The sequence below is a fragment of the Camelina sativa genome, chromosome 17 (genome assembly GCF_030686135.1).
Source record: "Camelina sativa cultivar CO46 ecotype springtype chromosome 17, ASM3068613v1".
Classification (NCBI taxonomy): domain Eukaryota; kingdom Viridiplantae; phylum Streptophyta; class Magnoliopsida; order Brassicales; family Brassicaceae; genus Camelina; species Camelina sativa.
This window is the reverse complement of record NC_141896.1, coordinates 38,990,231-39,006,966: the sequence shown is the minus strand read 5'-3', so window position 1 is coordinate 39,006,966 and position 16,736 is coordinate 38,990,231. Positions and strand designations below refer to the sequence as shown.

Sequence of the window (16,736 nt, the reverse complement as noted above, 5' to 3'; positions counted from 1 at the left end):
AACGGTCGACCAGGATTATCTTTAGTTCTCCATGTAAAGATCGTTACACCGGCTCCACAAACGTACTTCAATGGCACTCCATGGTCAAACGAAGCTACCACCGATGTCTTTGAGCTAGAACTCATCTCGTCAACTCGAAGAAGAAGAGAGAAATCGAAGAAGAAAAGAGAAATTAAAGAAGAAAAGATAAATTGAGATCAATTAGGGTTTGTGAACTAGGGAAATTGAGAATCAATTTCTTAATTTGGGAGTTTTAGGGTGTTATAAACAGCGTCGTTTTGCTATTAACGGATCTCGTTAACAGATAATTAATCTCATTTAATTTCTCCGTTTGACCACTTAATGTTGTGTCTCAAAAGACTAGGTCAACGAGAGTTTGCGATTTATTTGGAAGTCAACAAATAATTGGTGTTTTTTTCTCCAAAAGCAGAGTTCGGGATTTAAATCAACGAAAATGTAGACTTGGGGATTTTAATGACATTTTTCCTAAATCAAATATATATGAGAGTGAAATCTACAAGAAAGAGTAGAAAAGGAAGAAAGGTAGAGCATGAAAAGAGGATACATACTTGTGGTAAAGAAGACAAAGCATTGAATGTATTTGCTTTGCTTCTGATTTTCTTCAATTTCCCAAAACTCTAATACGTACACCCAAAACAAACAAAAAACAAGGTTGTTATACAAATGGACCCAATGCTAAGGCCCATTAATCTCTGTTCCCACTTCTGAGCTAGACAAATGTGAAAAGAGAACAAAAGAAAAGTATGCATGCCTGAACTCGTTTGGTAGTTTATAATTTAGAACTCCTTTTGGTTAAGATGAAGAAAAGGTAAATTTACTTATATAGTTTCTTGTATGAATTTCAGAACCAACAAAAGAATATGTCAAAATCAAAAATGATCAGACTGCTAATTTTGCTACCTCTAGAGAGAATCGTATGAGATATATTTTCAAGGTTATAAAACGCCTTAAACGCGTTTGCCACTAGCGTTACAGCTTTTACCCACATAATGATAGTAATTATTATTGCTCTGAATTTTACTGCTGCTCTTGTTCAAGCCTTTACTGCGCAGTAAATGCGACAGCGCCCTCCACAACCACTTCTTCCTCCGTGGCGTGACGACAGCAGTCACGTGACCACCATGTCCCTTCGTCTTCTTCACCAGACCTCGGATCTCCGGCGGTTTATAGTTTCTGATCAACGGCCACTTGATCCCTTCGAAAAACTCATGCCTTTTGATATCCTGCGCACCCCTGGCGCATCCTAGCCTCTTCCTCGGATCTTTCTCCAACAGCTTCTCAATCAGATCCTTCGCTTCAACCATACCTTCTTCTTCCTCCTCTAACGTGAATGCCACGTCGTCGTTGGATACTATGTTGCGCAGTGTTTGCTCTTTGGTACCACCTTTAAACGGCGTCGTCCCGTGTAACATCTCGTATAAGAATATCCCAAACGCCCACCAGTCTACACCGCTTCCGTGTCCGTTTCCGGCTACTAGCTCCGGCGCTAGATACTCATGAGTTCCAACACACGATTTCGAAAACGCCGTAACTGGCTCTGCCGCGAACTCCGCTACTATCTCTTCTCTCTCGTACTCTACCTCCGTGGAGAAGAAACAACCTCTTCGAAGGCGACTTCTCCGTGGAGAAGACGGAGGAGACGAAGGTCTCCGGAAACGTCGAGATCGGAAAGTTGGAACCACGTCGGCTTTGAAGCAGAGATCGAAATCTGAGAGCATGATGTGTCCATCTTCACGAATCAAGATATTCTCCGGTTTGAGATCTCGGTAAACGATTCCTAGAGCGTGGAGATACTCCAAGGCGACGAGTACTTCGGCGGCGAAGAATCTAACCGGAGAAATCGGTAGTCGGTTATTAGGTTGCTTACGGAGCAAGGAATGTAAATCACCGTTAGGGCAGTAATCTATAAGGAGGCAAGTATAGTGAGAAGCGTCGATACGTGCGTAGAGTGTAGGTAAGAACGGGTGGTCTAGCATGGAGAGGATCTCAGCTTCTGTTTCCACGTGTGACATCTTCTTCGCCGTGAGAACATCACGGTCGATTACTTTAAGCGCGAATCCGGTAGGGTTAGGGCAGTCACGGAGGTGGCAGAGGAAAACACGGCCGAGGTTACCAGTTCCGAGGTGGCGGACGAGTTTTAAGTGGCGGAGATGGAGTCTTCTGTCGGAGGAGAGAGTTGTTGCGGCTCTGATAGCTGTCCAGTGAGGATCGTAGCGACGGTGGTGGAGTGTTGTTGCGGCGGAAGAAGTGGTGGTTGAAGGAGTTGTCGCGGTTGAGAGTCTGTCGTTAAAGCTTAGGGTTAGGCTTGAGCGTGCGAGACTCGATCTAGCGCTTGATGAGGTGAATGTACGGTCTGTGGTGGTGGAGGTGAAGCTGAGATCGAGATCTGTGTCGAGGTAATAAACGTCGTCTTCCATTTTTGTTTTCCGGTGAAGTTTATATTTCTTAGGTTTTTGTGGGTTGTTATATTATTAAGGTTGAAGGTGATGATGAGGAGTTATATATAAAGGGGGGGAGATGGGTAACGAAATGGTTGATTAGTGATTATTTAATTTCGTTTTGTTTGTGTTTGGAGTAAATTAGGGTTGACTTGTGTGAAAGGACAAATATGAGATGTAGTTTGACCTCCCAATGTGTCATTTTCTTAATTAATAATGATGACTCGGATTGTAATTGTTTTTGGTGTGTAAGCACTGAAGCAAATGGTTTTTTTCTTCCCATCTATATATATAGAATTACGTTTTAAGAGAAATTAATTCTTATAGCAGAAATTTTATGTGTTATACTATTCAATGCTATACGTTCAAAACATTTATATAATTCTTATCATTTTAATATTTTGACGGGTAGATTGGTTGGATAGAGTAAAAAAGAAGAGGTTGGTTTGCAATTTTGAGTTGAAAATGCAAAATGGAGTAGTGTTTTATAAAAAGAGAACGTTGGCTGGCAACCAAATACTGTAATTAACACGTTGTTTTGTAGTAATATATTGCATTGGGATTCTGTCGAGAGTAACAATAAAGTCATAAGCATTTTTTATTTTTAAAGAAAAAAAAAGAGGAGATAATTTTTTTGTTTTTTTTTTTTTAAGATTGACGAAGGAGTAACGGCTTGTCGGCTTTAACGTTTTGAAGAATTAGCATCGTATGTCATTTTTATATATAGTATAATCATATAAGGGGAAATTGGAACGTTTATGGGTTGTTTATATAACAGACAGGCTCAATAGCATATGAAACGTTTATGGATTGTTTTATTTGTGTATCGTTGTCACGTCGAACAACGTAATGCCTTTTTCTTAGGTGCGTCACTACTCACTGCCCAACGTAATTAAGCCGTTCAGTTCAATGTTACAAACGTCATAAATCGTCTTCAAATCCTATGGAACCAATTCATTAATTTCACAAACCTACAATAAAAAAACCTAGCTCGAAAACTAATTTTTTTTTATTTGTTTGACATCAAATTATAAAACTCTTTATATAAAGAGATATAAAATATAGAAAAGTACTGTACAATCAAACATGAAAAAAGCTTCTTCACAAAAAAAAAAAAAATATATATATATATATAAGCTATAACGAGATAAACAACAATGTTATATTTAGCTCACTCACACTAGTATCAGTATTATGAATGCAGGAATATCTTCAAAGGAAAAAAAGGTTAGATTTCTTTTAACCTTTTCGCAGTGACAATAAATTCAAGTGCATTAATGCTTCATAACCTTGTTTGACCGGATCCATATTTAAATAAGAAGTACATAACAGCTAGCAAATGGCATAATAATAATAATACTAATAATAATAATAATAATAATAATATTAATAATAATTATTAATAACATTATTGTTATTACTATTTTGATAATGAGCCACTAATGGCATATGCAATGGATTTTTATAAAAAAGAACGAAGAAGCTAAAGCGACCGCCTAAAACCAAAGTTTAGCCGACCTTCACATCAAGATTATACTATACTATACCTTGCCCTAGGTAATATATATACAATTCTTTAAATTAATGTGAAATAGTTTATACTATTTTGCAAGTTTTGATAAAAATTACAGAGAAATACAAATAGTCTCAAAAAACCAAAAGCTAAAAAACAACACAACACAACACAAACACCATTGTAATACAAACAGAAATGATACACGTGGAATCCAAAGAAAAAAAACATTAGAAATGCGGCACTTGGGACATTTACATGATATTCTCGGCTCCAATAATATAATTTATTGGATTAAATAAACTAATTAATTAATTTTATTCAATATATTTAAATCTAATGTTAGTGTAATAGAATTTTTTTTTTCATTTTGTGTGCACAGTACTTTCATTGGAATATATCTCTTTTAAAAATCCCCGTCTAGCACCGATTACGTTCCGCAAAATCGTTAGGCCCACCCTCTCCGCTTTGATTAATGACTAATCCCCGCCTAGCATCGATTATATAAATATATCTGTCTAATTTGATTATAACTTGTCTACTCCGATTACTTCCCGCTTAATTTTGTATATAATGGTTATTTTTAGAGCCAGATATAAATTAAAGATATATATTTTTTGTTATTTAAACATTTAAATTAAGAGTTTATGATGTTTTACAATAATTAATGTACAAACTTTTAATAAAAATCATAAATTTTCTTTTAAAATTACGTTTTTATGTGTTTATCGTAATTTTAAAGACAATTCTATAATTTTATATTTTATTTGATATTTTTATTTTAATATAAACAGAATTATACATATATTTAATACTATATATTTTTTATTATTATTAATTTAATAAAATAACTCTAAAACTAGTCTTTGATTAATTTTTCTATAATTTCCAATTTTTTCGCTAGGCGCTATGTCCATCTTGACCGCCCGACTAGCACGTAGCGATTTTTAAAACAGGAGAGTATACACATAATTGTAAGAGAAAACAGAAATGTAAATTCGCATATGTTAAAAGAAGAATATGGGAATTGGATCCATGTTCGATAAAAATCTTATTTTTGTCTGCCACGTGGTGGAACAGGACCCACCTTTGTCGCGTTACATATGCTCCCTCTGGACCCTGGCTTAATTAAATGTAAGTATGAGTATACTGTATTATTTTAGTTAATTACTACTACTAATTATTCTTCAATAATGACACCCATTAACTTCCTAACTATATAATGATTAATGTTATGTAAGTATACAAAAGAGATTCCATCATTTTAAATTACTTATTGACACAAAAAAATTGAAGTTGTGGGCTGCTTGTGTCGTGATGATCAGGTTGTTAACATGCAAGTATCAAACTAATTCGAAAAAATTATTCTTCTTCGATTAGATTTTTCCGTTACGAAAATTAAAGTACACATTAACCCCTTTTTCTTATTCGAATTACTAATGTGATATTAAAATGAGGTTTTTTTTTTTAATATCGGTTACTAATGGAAAATCGTGGGCTGAACATTTTTTGATTAAAATTTGTAATTTTTTTTTGAGAATTTGTTAAAAATGCCTCTTTTGATATACCCCTTTTCAAAAATACCCTCTTTTCTGGCCATTTTTATTTTTGGCCTTTTTTAATTTTTAATGACTATTTTACCTTTAGATGAAAATTATTTTATTCAATAAAAAGAAAAAGAAAATTTTCCGCCAAAAAATTTTCGACATATTTTCCCGCCAAAAATTTTTCGAAAAAATTTTCCTGCCAAAAAAATTTTGATAAAAAATTTCGACAAAAAATTTTTCCCGCCAAAAAAAATTTACAAGGTTTTTAAAAGGTTTTATAAGGTTTCTACCTTATAAAAGCCTTATAAACCCCTTGTAAAGGGGTTTACAAGATTTTTTAAAGAGTTTTAAAAGGTTTTTTAAACAACTTGTAAACGCTTTTACAAGATTTTTAAAATGTTTTTAAAAGGTTTTCAAATGGTTTTTAAAAAGATTTTTAAAAGGTGTTAAAACACCTTGTAAACGCTTTTACAATGTTTTTAAAAACCTTGTAAAAGTTTTTATAAGATTTTTAAAAGGGTTTTAAAAAGTTTTTAAACACCTTGTATATGCTTTTAAAAAGTTTTTAAAAGAGTTTACAAGGTGTTTAAAAACCTTTTAAAAGCATTTACAAGCTTTTTAAAAGCATTTACATGGTTTTTAAAAGCGTTTACAATGTGTTTAAAAACCTTTTAAAAACATTGTAAACGCTTTTAAAAAACTTTTTAAAAGCGTTTACAATGTCTTTAAAATGTATAAATTTCAATATTTTTGGCGGGAAAAATTTTCGAGTTTAGCGGAAAAATTTTTTTTTTGGCGGGAAAAAATAATTTTTTCGGGAAAATTTTTCGATTTTGGCGGGAAAAAAAATTTTTGGCGGGAAATTTTTTTGGCGGAAAAATATTTTCGATTTTGATGACTGTACATTCTTGCTGTCACTCAAAAAGGGTAATTTGGTCATTTTGTATATAAAGAGGGGTAGTTTTAAAAATGGTCAACATGAAGGGGTATTTTTAAAAAGGGATATGGAAAAAGGGGCATTTTTGAGAATGCCCCTTTTTTTTCAACCAAACAAAATTTGTAATTATTTATTTTATTATTATGTTATTTATAATAGTTTGTGAATAAAAATTTGGTTTACTTATATTATAATTTTTGTATTTTAAAAATTTTTATTGAAACATTTGCATTTAATGAATAAAATTGTTTAAACCTTTGTCAACTAAACACAATCCTTACTAACATATATAAAAAAACAACTAAATATAGCTAGTAAAAGTTCTAAAAACATCTTTGAAAACAACATTCATTTTTTTTTCCTGGCTTCCTTTTCTTGTATGTAATAATTTTAACATGTGGTGTAAATTATTTTTATAAAATTTTTAGCTTTATATTTTATTCGATTTGGTTTTTAAAATCTTACCTGTTAATTTTTTTTTAAGTACGAATTAGTTTCGATTCTAATAGATTTCTTTTACTCTTCTACAATTTATTTTATTTGATGTGTCCCTGGTTTCCATTTTTAATTAATTTATTTAATTAATTAATTAATTAATTTTAATTCAGTTTTTTAATGGCACTTAAATGTAATTTTTACACATTTTAAGGTTAGTTTCATATTTGTACTTTCCAATTAATATAGTAGGATAAAATTTGTAATTGTAAATTTTATTTGATTAGATTTTTAAAATCTTAGCTGTTAATTTTTTTTTAAATACGGATTAGTTTTGATTCTAATATATTTTTTTACTTTTCTACAATTTGTATTATTTAATGTGTCCCTGATTTTCGTTTTTAATTAATTATATGTATTTCATTAATTTATTAATTTTAATTAAGTTTTTCTAATTGCAATTGAATGTAATTTTTTACACATTTAAGGTTAGTTTCAAATTTGTACTTCCCAATTAATATAGTAGGATGTTATGGGTATATTTTTTCTAGCTGCTTTTGTAATTTGGTCTTAAATAATTAATTAACTATGGACTCAAAAATAATTAATAAACTATGGGCTTTGCGGGAAACAAAAAAATGTGGTTTTTTAACAAATGTATGTTTTTATTTTCTTTTTTTTTCTGTAAAAATTTACATAATATTAACAAATATTGTAATATCATGTAAAAATAAAAAATAACATGATATATATATATATATTTATATAAATTCTGCAATACGTGACTATTATTTGGAACATTTTCAAAAATACATATTTTCCTAAGCTATTTTAAAAAAATACATTTTCATATTGTTTATTTTCAAAAATACCTTTTGTTAATATACAAAATGTATAAATTCTAAACTCCAAATACTAAAACTCTATCCCCTTAAAACTATACTCTAAATGTAAAATATAGAATCCAAACCTAAAAAATATTTTAAAAACTAATTTAACATATTGTAATTATGTAAAAAAGAACAAAAATGAAATTGTTCAAAATATAGGGTATTTTTTTAAAAAAAAGTATTTTAAAAGAGATATTTTTAACAATTTTTTTCTTTTCTTATGTTGACATCTCTACGTGTTATTGACTTATTGTGATATAAGTATCACACGCCTGCTTCCTCCTCTAAGCAAGCAATAGCCAGAGCTCTGAAGCTGAAGTGAGCCAAGCTCAACAATCTTGAATGTATACACATGCATTACTGGTTTTTAATAGTGGTAAGAGTCTCCTTTCTTTCTTTCTTTTGTTTTTTTTTGTTAAAGAAGTTGATTCCATTTTATACTATATTTGAATATTTCGTTGTTTAGTTGCCAATTTCTTAGTTATTTTAGTCGTTTCGAAAAAGTTTGGCTTTAATTTGTTATGTATAAACACTATCGTCAATTATCAATCAGATTCAATCAATCAAAGCAAACTATGTTGGTGCTTCCATTCGGTTCATAACAAATATTTTTAAAACAGTTACACTTTTATTTTTATTTTGTCGTCAACGTCAATGCAATTTCAAGAAAATTAACAACAATGTTATACCCAAATTTCTCCCCAAAGTAACTAATCATATATTTCATTTTATGCTATATTATGAAGAAACGATGAAGACCACCTGATGAAAGAAACGTTTATTTTGGTTCTAAACAAAGACAGGTGGTCGTTTTGTTTTGGATCTAACTAAAATGTTAAGTCATATTGACAGATATGAAAATTATTATAAGTTACAATTTAATAACACAAGCTGCATATAGATGAAAAATTTTAAAGCCAAAAAGATCTTAGGAAAAAACACGAGGATCTTCCCCATATATTGTGCTAACCGATGATTAAACATCATAATAATGTCACTTAGGACATCATACTTAACGAAATTTTAGTTAATGGGATTAAATCAACTAACTATATCGGCTGTCAGCCGGTTCTTTATCAAGACATATAAGAATAAAAAATTCACATTTTACTGCTTTGGAAAAAGAGATTACTAATCTAACTCTTGTAGGCTGTAATTAAAAGTTGTAACACTTACAGTTACAACTTGCGGAAAAGAAAACGTTAAATAATGCAAGTAGTACTATTATTATTATAACCAACAAGGGCTTATATATAATCCAAGCTGGACTAATAAATTAGAAAAGAAGAATATTTGGAAGATTGAATGAATATGACCTTTCATGTGATGTGTAGTTGCATTTTGTCACAACTACCTCTAACAGAAAGAGAAACATTCTCTCGCCTATATATGTATATATCAATTATATACATATACAATATGTAAAAGCTACACATGAAAATTCATACGAGCATATACATACCGTATAGTTTTTTAAACTAGTCATAATATTGTATAATATATTCAGAAATATCACTGAGAATACTTAATGAATGATGAAATTGTAAAAGTGTCAAATATAATGTGCTATATTTTATAGTACTTTTTAGAAGTTTTCTTTTATATATACTAGGATGTTGGCCCGTGCGTTACCGCACGGGAAAGTAAAAACTTGAAATGACTAACATTGTTAATCTCACATTTCCAGTGAAAACTTTCTGGTAATTCTTTAATTGTATAGTATAAAAGTCATAAATAATGACTAATTAAGATTGATCAACCAAATCAGTTATATATAATATTTGTTGTATATAAAAAAATGAAAATCGATTTAGTGACAATAAGAGAATAATGTTAAAGGTATATAAATTTAGATTTACTGAATCATACTCAGATAATCAATTTTGAAAGATATTTACATAAAACAAAATTTAAATCATTATTCTATCGAAATTTATAAAAAATAATAAGAGAAACAGGGAGAAAGAGCTCATAGCTGCAACCAACCAAATTGACTAAAAAGATAAATCTATGAAAATTTAGATATCACAATCAATTACCTAGATTAATACTTGGAAGAAATGATCGATGCGTGTATAAATGGAAAACGACACCAAACAAAAGTTAGATGAAAGAATTAATAAATAAAACAATCCAAATTTTACCGAAGATGAGTTAATCATGTCGATAAATAAATTAAAAGAAAATAATACTCATAATTTTTAAAACTTGGAGGTGTGAAACAATACTCAAAGAACAAAAACTCTTTTCAAAGTCCATAAAAATATGTATATATATAAAAACAAAAAGGTGTGAAAACAAATAAGTATGAAACAAAATGGTGTGAAACAAAAAGGTGCGAAAACTAACAAGTGCAAACATTGAAAGCTATGGGTACGATGAAGAAACACAATTGTTGGATCAAAACATTGCAACTTTATATAAACAAAGAGGTGTAAAACAAAAGGTGTGAAAACTAACATGTGCCAACATGGAAAACTGGAGGTGCGATGAAGAAACACAATTGTTGGATCGAAACTTTGCAACTTTTGAGATCATTAACAAAGAGCAAGATCACTAATAATACTCAAAGAACAAAAACTCTTTTCAAAATCCATAAAATTTGTATATATATAAAAACAAAAATGTGTGGAAACAAATAGGTGTGAAACAAAAGGGTGTGAAACAAAAATGTGCAAAAACTAACAAGTGCAAACATTGAAAGCTAGGGGTACGATGAAGAAACACAATTGTTGGATCAAAACATTGCAACTTTATATAAGCAAAGAGGTGTAAAACAAAAATGTGTGAAAACTAACAGGTGCCAACATGGAAAACTGGAGGTGCGAAGAAGAAACACAATTGTTGGATCAAAACTTTGCAACTTTTGAGATCATTAACAAAGAACGAGATCACTAATAATACTCAAAAAACAAAAACTCTTTTCAAAGTCCATAAAAATCTGTATATATATAAAAACAAAAAAGTGTGAAAACAAAGAGGTGTGAAACAAAATTGTGTGTGAAACAAAAATGTGTGAAAACTAACAAGTGTAAACATTGAAAGCTAAGGGGTACGACAAAGAAACACAATTGTTGGATCAAAACATTACAACTTTATATAAACAAAGAGGTGTAAAACAAAAAGGTGTGAAAACTAACGGGTGTCAACATGGAAAACTGGGGGTGCGACAAAAAAACACAATTGTTGGATTGAAACTTTGCAACTTTTGAGATCATTAACAAAGGGTGAGATTATTAATAATACTTAAAGAACAAAAAATCTTTTCAAAGTCCATGAAAATCTGTATATATATAAAAACAAAAAGGTGTGAAACAAAAAGGTGTGAAACAAAAAGGTGGGAAAACTGACAAGTGCAAACATGGAAAGCTAGGGGTACGACAAAGAAACACAATTGTTGGATTAAAATATTGCAACTTTATATAAACAGAGAGGTGTAAAACAAAAAGGTGTGAAAACTAACGGGTGCCAACATGGAAAGCTGGGGGTGCGACGAAGAAAGACAATTGTTGGATCAAAACTTTGCAACTTTTGAGATCATTAACAAAGAGTGAGATCATTAATAATACTCAAAGAACAAAGTTTTTTTCAAAGTGTACAATAATTTGTATATATATAAAAACAAAAAGGTGTGAAACAAAAAGGTGTAAAAATTAATAGGTGCGATTTTTAAAAGATGAGGATACGACGAATAAACACGATCATTGGAAAAAAAAAACTTACAACTGTTAGGATCATTAATAATTCTAAATTGTTAGATGAGATAATAAAAACAATCTTATCCGTTAGATTAAAGTTGATCCCAAAAGTGGGTTTGCTATTATATATAGATTCTTTAAACCAATTATAATAACAGTGAAATATGATGAGGGTATATATGTTGTATGATTCTTCTTTGAGGTGCAGTCCACATTATTCATTAGCTCTTTGGTAATATTCTTCAAAAAATATTATAATCGCTGATCTCTAAAACTTAAACCCCACATATTAGGATCAGTCCAAATTTAAAGCATTAGATTCAAATTCAGCAACTTTGAAATGGTCACATGCATGTAACAACGTTCGTTGAGATCAAAACATAACAATTATTATAATGGTGCCCACAAAAAAACACTATATTCTAATTTTGTAACATAAACATATCATATGGGTTTCATATAGATACATTGAACTATACACCCTTTTCTTTCTTCAATGATTAAAACTGTCTTCTCTAGGTATTAACTTATTATAAAATAAAAATTGTCAGCAGCCATTGCTCCCGTGTGAAAATTAATATGGCTGTTACTTGTTGTATGAGACCCCTTATTTTGAATTTTGCCAAATCAAAAGAATAGCAACGGGATAACCACATCCTTATATTCATTATTCTCTTGCATTATATAAAAAAGAAATAAATCAGATTCTTATTTATATATTAATGGCGTATGTGAAATAGCTTCTAAGTCGTCTTTTTTTTGTAACTAAATATTTCATTTCAAAAAGAAAATAAATCAGTTTAACAAAATTAAAAGTAATATAGTACAATTGATAGACTCCTAGAGAGGAATCTGTTTCCCAAGAACACACTCGCAAGGTTTTGGAGAGAGATGGACGGACTGATGAAGATCAAGAGACCGAAGATGCAATAGATCGGACAAATGGAAGGTGAAGGGGGTTGATTATGCAGCGGATTGAGAGAGATGGAATGGTGAAATGATGCAGCGGATAGAAAGGGGAATTGAAGTGAACTTCCAAGAGAGATGAAAATCTCTTAGACTTCAAGCTCGAGTTCAACTTAGATATGACTCACTAAGAAGAAAACAAGTTGAAAAGATATTACACACTTCTCAGATCAAACAAGTAAAAGAAAGGTTTTTGATAAAAATGTTTGATGAGAAACAAATGAGAGATACAAGGTCTTTAAATAGGAGAAGGGGAACGAAGGAGAAGGATCTAGAAGAGAAGAGGTGGAGCTCATGCAAGAGTCCACACTCATGCAAGCTCATGCACAAAGTCTTGGAAATTACAAAGCAATAAATGCAAAGTTTGAATGAGAAAGAGATAGAAAATGGGCCAAGGCCTTTGTGGGGAACCTTGGACCACGAATTGGGCTGGCAAAGGGACTTAAAAATGTTACTTAGGCCTCATTAAAAACCTTGTCAAGAAAACCCAATGGGACAAAACTTGACCAAGGGAAAAAGAGCACCAAAGTAACACTTTATCCTTTACCGAGCACCTTGAGCTGTGAGCAACGTCATAGTGGTTTGAGTCACGTCTTCTAGCTTCTTGTCCAGCTCCTTGAGTAGACATTGGATTGATTGGTTGAACCTCTTGGACCGTGACCTTGTTATAGGACCCGCCGGAACGATTAGTGCTTCCTCCGCTGCTTCCGCTGGTACAAGCTGCTCCTCCGGTGCTTCCTCTGGTTCAAGCTGCTCCTCCAATGCTTCCTCAGGTTCAAGCTGCTGCTCACGTCCATGTTCGTTGGTTGAGCTTTCCATGGTTTCATCATCCTCTCCCACTTGAAAAGGATTTGACCTCAAATCCGAATTATCTGCACAATAAGGAAGAAGATCAGAAACGTTGAAACTGCCACTAACTTTGTACTTACCTTGGAGGTCGAGTTGGTAGGCATTGTTGTTGATTCTTTTCAGCACTGTGAATGGTCCATCAATCCTCGGCATTAGCTTGGATGCTCGCTCCTCCGGGAAACTCTCCTTCCAAAGATGAACCCACACTTGATCACCCTCATTGAAGATGACCTCTCTTCGCCCTTTGTTCGCATACTTCTCATACAGCTTCGTCCGGGCCTCCAAATTCTCCTTAGCCTTTTTGTGAACCTGTTTAACTAAATCGGCCTTTTTCTTGCCATCAAGACTTGTTCTCACACTCAAAGGTAAAGGCATTAGATCCAAAGGAGAAGTGGGGTTGAACCCATAAACAATTTCAAATGGAGAAAACATAGTCGCAGAATGCATAGAATGATTATAAGCAAATTCTACATGCGGCAAGCAATCCTCCCAAGTCTTAAGGTTCTTCTTGATAAGCACACGCAACAAGGTAGACAAAGTTCGATTCACAACCTCAGTTTGCCCATCTGTTTGCGGATGACATGTAGTAGAGAAAAGCAATCTAGTTCCTAACTTAGACCACAAAGTTTTCCAAAAATAACTAAGGAACTTAGTATCACAGTCAGAAACTATAGTCTTAGGTATGCCATGCAATCGAACAACTTCCCTAAAGAACAAGCTAGCAACATGAGATGCATCATCAGTTTTATGACAAGGAATAAAATGCGCCATTTTAGAAAAGCGATCAACCACCACAAAAATAGAATCCTTACCTGCCCTAGTCCTAGGCAATCCAACCACAAAATCCATAGATATATCAGTCCAAGGATGCAAAGGAATAGGTAAAGGGGTATACAAACCGTGGGATTGAACCTTAGCCTTAGCTTGCTTACAAGTCGCACACCGTTCGCAAAGTCGTTCAACATCTCGTTTCATGTGCGGCCAGTGGAAATGTTCTTGCATCACCTTATAGGTTTTAGCAACTCCAAAGTGACCCATTAGACCACCACCATGAGCTTCCCTTAGAAACAATTCTCGCAAAGAAGAGTGAGGCACACAAAGTCTATTTTCAAAGAACAAATAACCCTCATGGCGATAATATTTTCCAAAAGCAAACTTCTCACAAGATTGAAATATTTTGCTAAAATCAGAATCATCAGCATACAAGTCCTTTATTTGCTCAAAACCCAACAATCTTGCATCTAAAGAAGTAAGCAAAACATACCTGCGAGATAATGCGTCGGCAACGACATTATCCTTACCTTTTTTGTACTTGATCACATATGGGAAAGTTTCTATGAATTCGACCCACCGCGCATGACGTTTGTTCAGCTTTTGTTGACCCTTGAGGTGCTTAAGAGACTCGTGGTCAGTATGAATGACAAACTCCTTCGGCCAGAGATAGTGTTGCCACGTTTGTAGGGCTCGGACCAAAGCGTAAAGCTCTTTGTCGTAGGTCGGATAATTGAGTGTCGCTCCTTCTAGCTTCTCACTGAAGAACGCTATGGGCTTATGATCCTGCATCAAAACAGCTCCAATGCCTATCCCTGAGGCATCACACTCAATTTCAAAAGTTTTCATAAAATTTGGAAGAATTAAAACAGGGGAATTAGTGAGCTTCTCTTTCAAAGCCTGGAATGCATTTTCTTGTGCAGTTTCCCATTTGAAACCAACGTCCTTTTTAATCACTTCCGTTAGTGGGGCGGCAATAGTGCTGAAGTCCTTGACAAACCGTCGGTAGAACCCTGCTAGGCCATGAAAACTCCTCACCTCGCTCACATTGGTAGGACTCGGCCAATCTCTGATTGCCTTGACTTTCTCCTTATCAACCTTGATTCCATCTGCACTCACAACAAAGCCTAGGAAAACAAGATTATCTGTGCAAAAGGTGCACTTCTTATAGTTCGCATAAAGTTTTTCCTTGCGAAGCAAATCCAAAACAAGTCTAAGATGCATGACATGATCTTCTAAGTTCTTGCTATAAACCAAAATGTCATCAAAATAGACCAGAACAAATACACCAATATGCTTCCTAAGGACATGATTCATCAATCTCATGAAAGTGCTAGGCGCATTAGTTAACCCAAACGGCATGACTAACCATTCATATAACCCTTGTTTGGTTTTAAAAGCCGTTTTCCACTCATCACTTTCTTTCATACGGATTTGATGATATCCACTTTTAAGATCAATCTTAGAAAAGATGCTAGAGCCATGCAATTCATCAAGCATATCATCTAATCTAGGGATAGGATGGCGATACTTAACCGTTATGTTGTTGATGGCTCGGCAGTCCACGCACATTCGCCAACTCCCATCTTTCTTAGGTACTAGCAACACTGGAACGGCACATGGACTCATGCTTTCTCGAATATGTCCTTTGTCCATCAGCTCGTTCACTTGTCTTTCAAGCTCCTTGGTTTCGGTTGGGTTGGTGCGGTAAGCTGGTCGGTTTGGTAAAGCGGCTCCCGGCACAAAGTCGATTTGATGCTCGATCCCTCGGATTGGTGGCAGACCAATGGGATTATCCTCCGGAAACACATCATTATATTCTTGCAAAACCAACTCAACTTTACTCGGTAGCACCGGTTCGGGGTTAGTAGAACAAGCAAGAGTTTCTTTATAAACAAATAGCAAACTATTATGACTTACCTTGCTCTTACCCTTGTTATCGGTTGGTTCAGTTTGTTTGGCGGTTCGTTGTTTCATGCTAAGCTGATCTAGATAGACCTCATGCGGCGTCATGGGAATGAGAGTCGTCTTGCGGCCATTGTGTTCAAAGGTGTGTCGGTTGGTGAAGCCATCATGGTGAACTTGTCGGTCTGATTGCCATGGACGTCCAAGAAGAATGTGGCTAGCGTCCATCGGAAGTATGTCACACATGATTTCGTCCTAATACTTACCAATAGAAAGCGGCACCTTGACTTGCTCCTTAACGGACATCTCACCTTTTTCGATGAGCCATTGAAGCGCATATGGTTTTGGATGTTTGAGTACTTCTAAGCCAAGCTTTTCCACCATAGTCCTGCTTGCAACGTTAGTACAACTTCCACCATCAATAATCAAGCTACATACCTTGTCTTTGACAATACATCGCGTGTGGAACAAGTTTTCCCTTTGCGCTTGCTCCTCTGATTTGGTTAGAACACTCAACGATCTCCTAGCAACAAGCAGCTCTCCTTTAGCTGAGGCTTCCAAACCCTCTTCCACAGAGTCGTTTTCCGAACGCTCTTCTTCAGACTCTACCTCGCCATTATCTTTAAGAACCATGATCCTTTTGTTGACACATTCGCTTGCGTAATGCCCAAGTCCTTGACACTTAAAGCAACGAATATCCCTTGTCCTCGTGATCACTTCCTTACCCTTACCTTTTGGGTCTGACTCAAATGGCTTTGGCTTGACG

General features: G+C 33.6%; 1 pseudogene across 1 annotated transcript; it reads right to left on the bottom strand.

Moving 5' to 3' along the window:
* Nucleotides 1-817: 817 nt before the first annotated feature.
* Nucleotides 818-2,498, bottom strand: LOC104758722 (serine/threonine-protein kinase WAG1 pseudogene; annotated as a pseudogene). The gene has a single exon (XR_015586276.1). The product of XR_015586276.1 is annotated as a serine/threonine-protein kinase WAG1 pseudogene (transcript).
* Between the last annotated feature and the right edge of the window lie 14,238 nt (nt 2,499-16,736).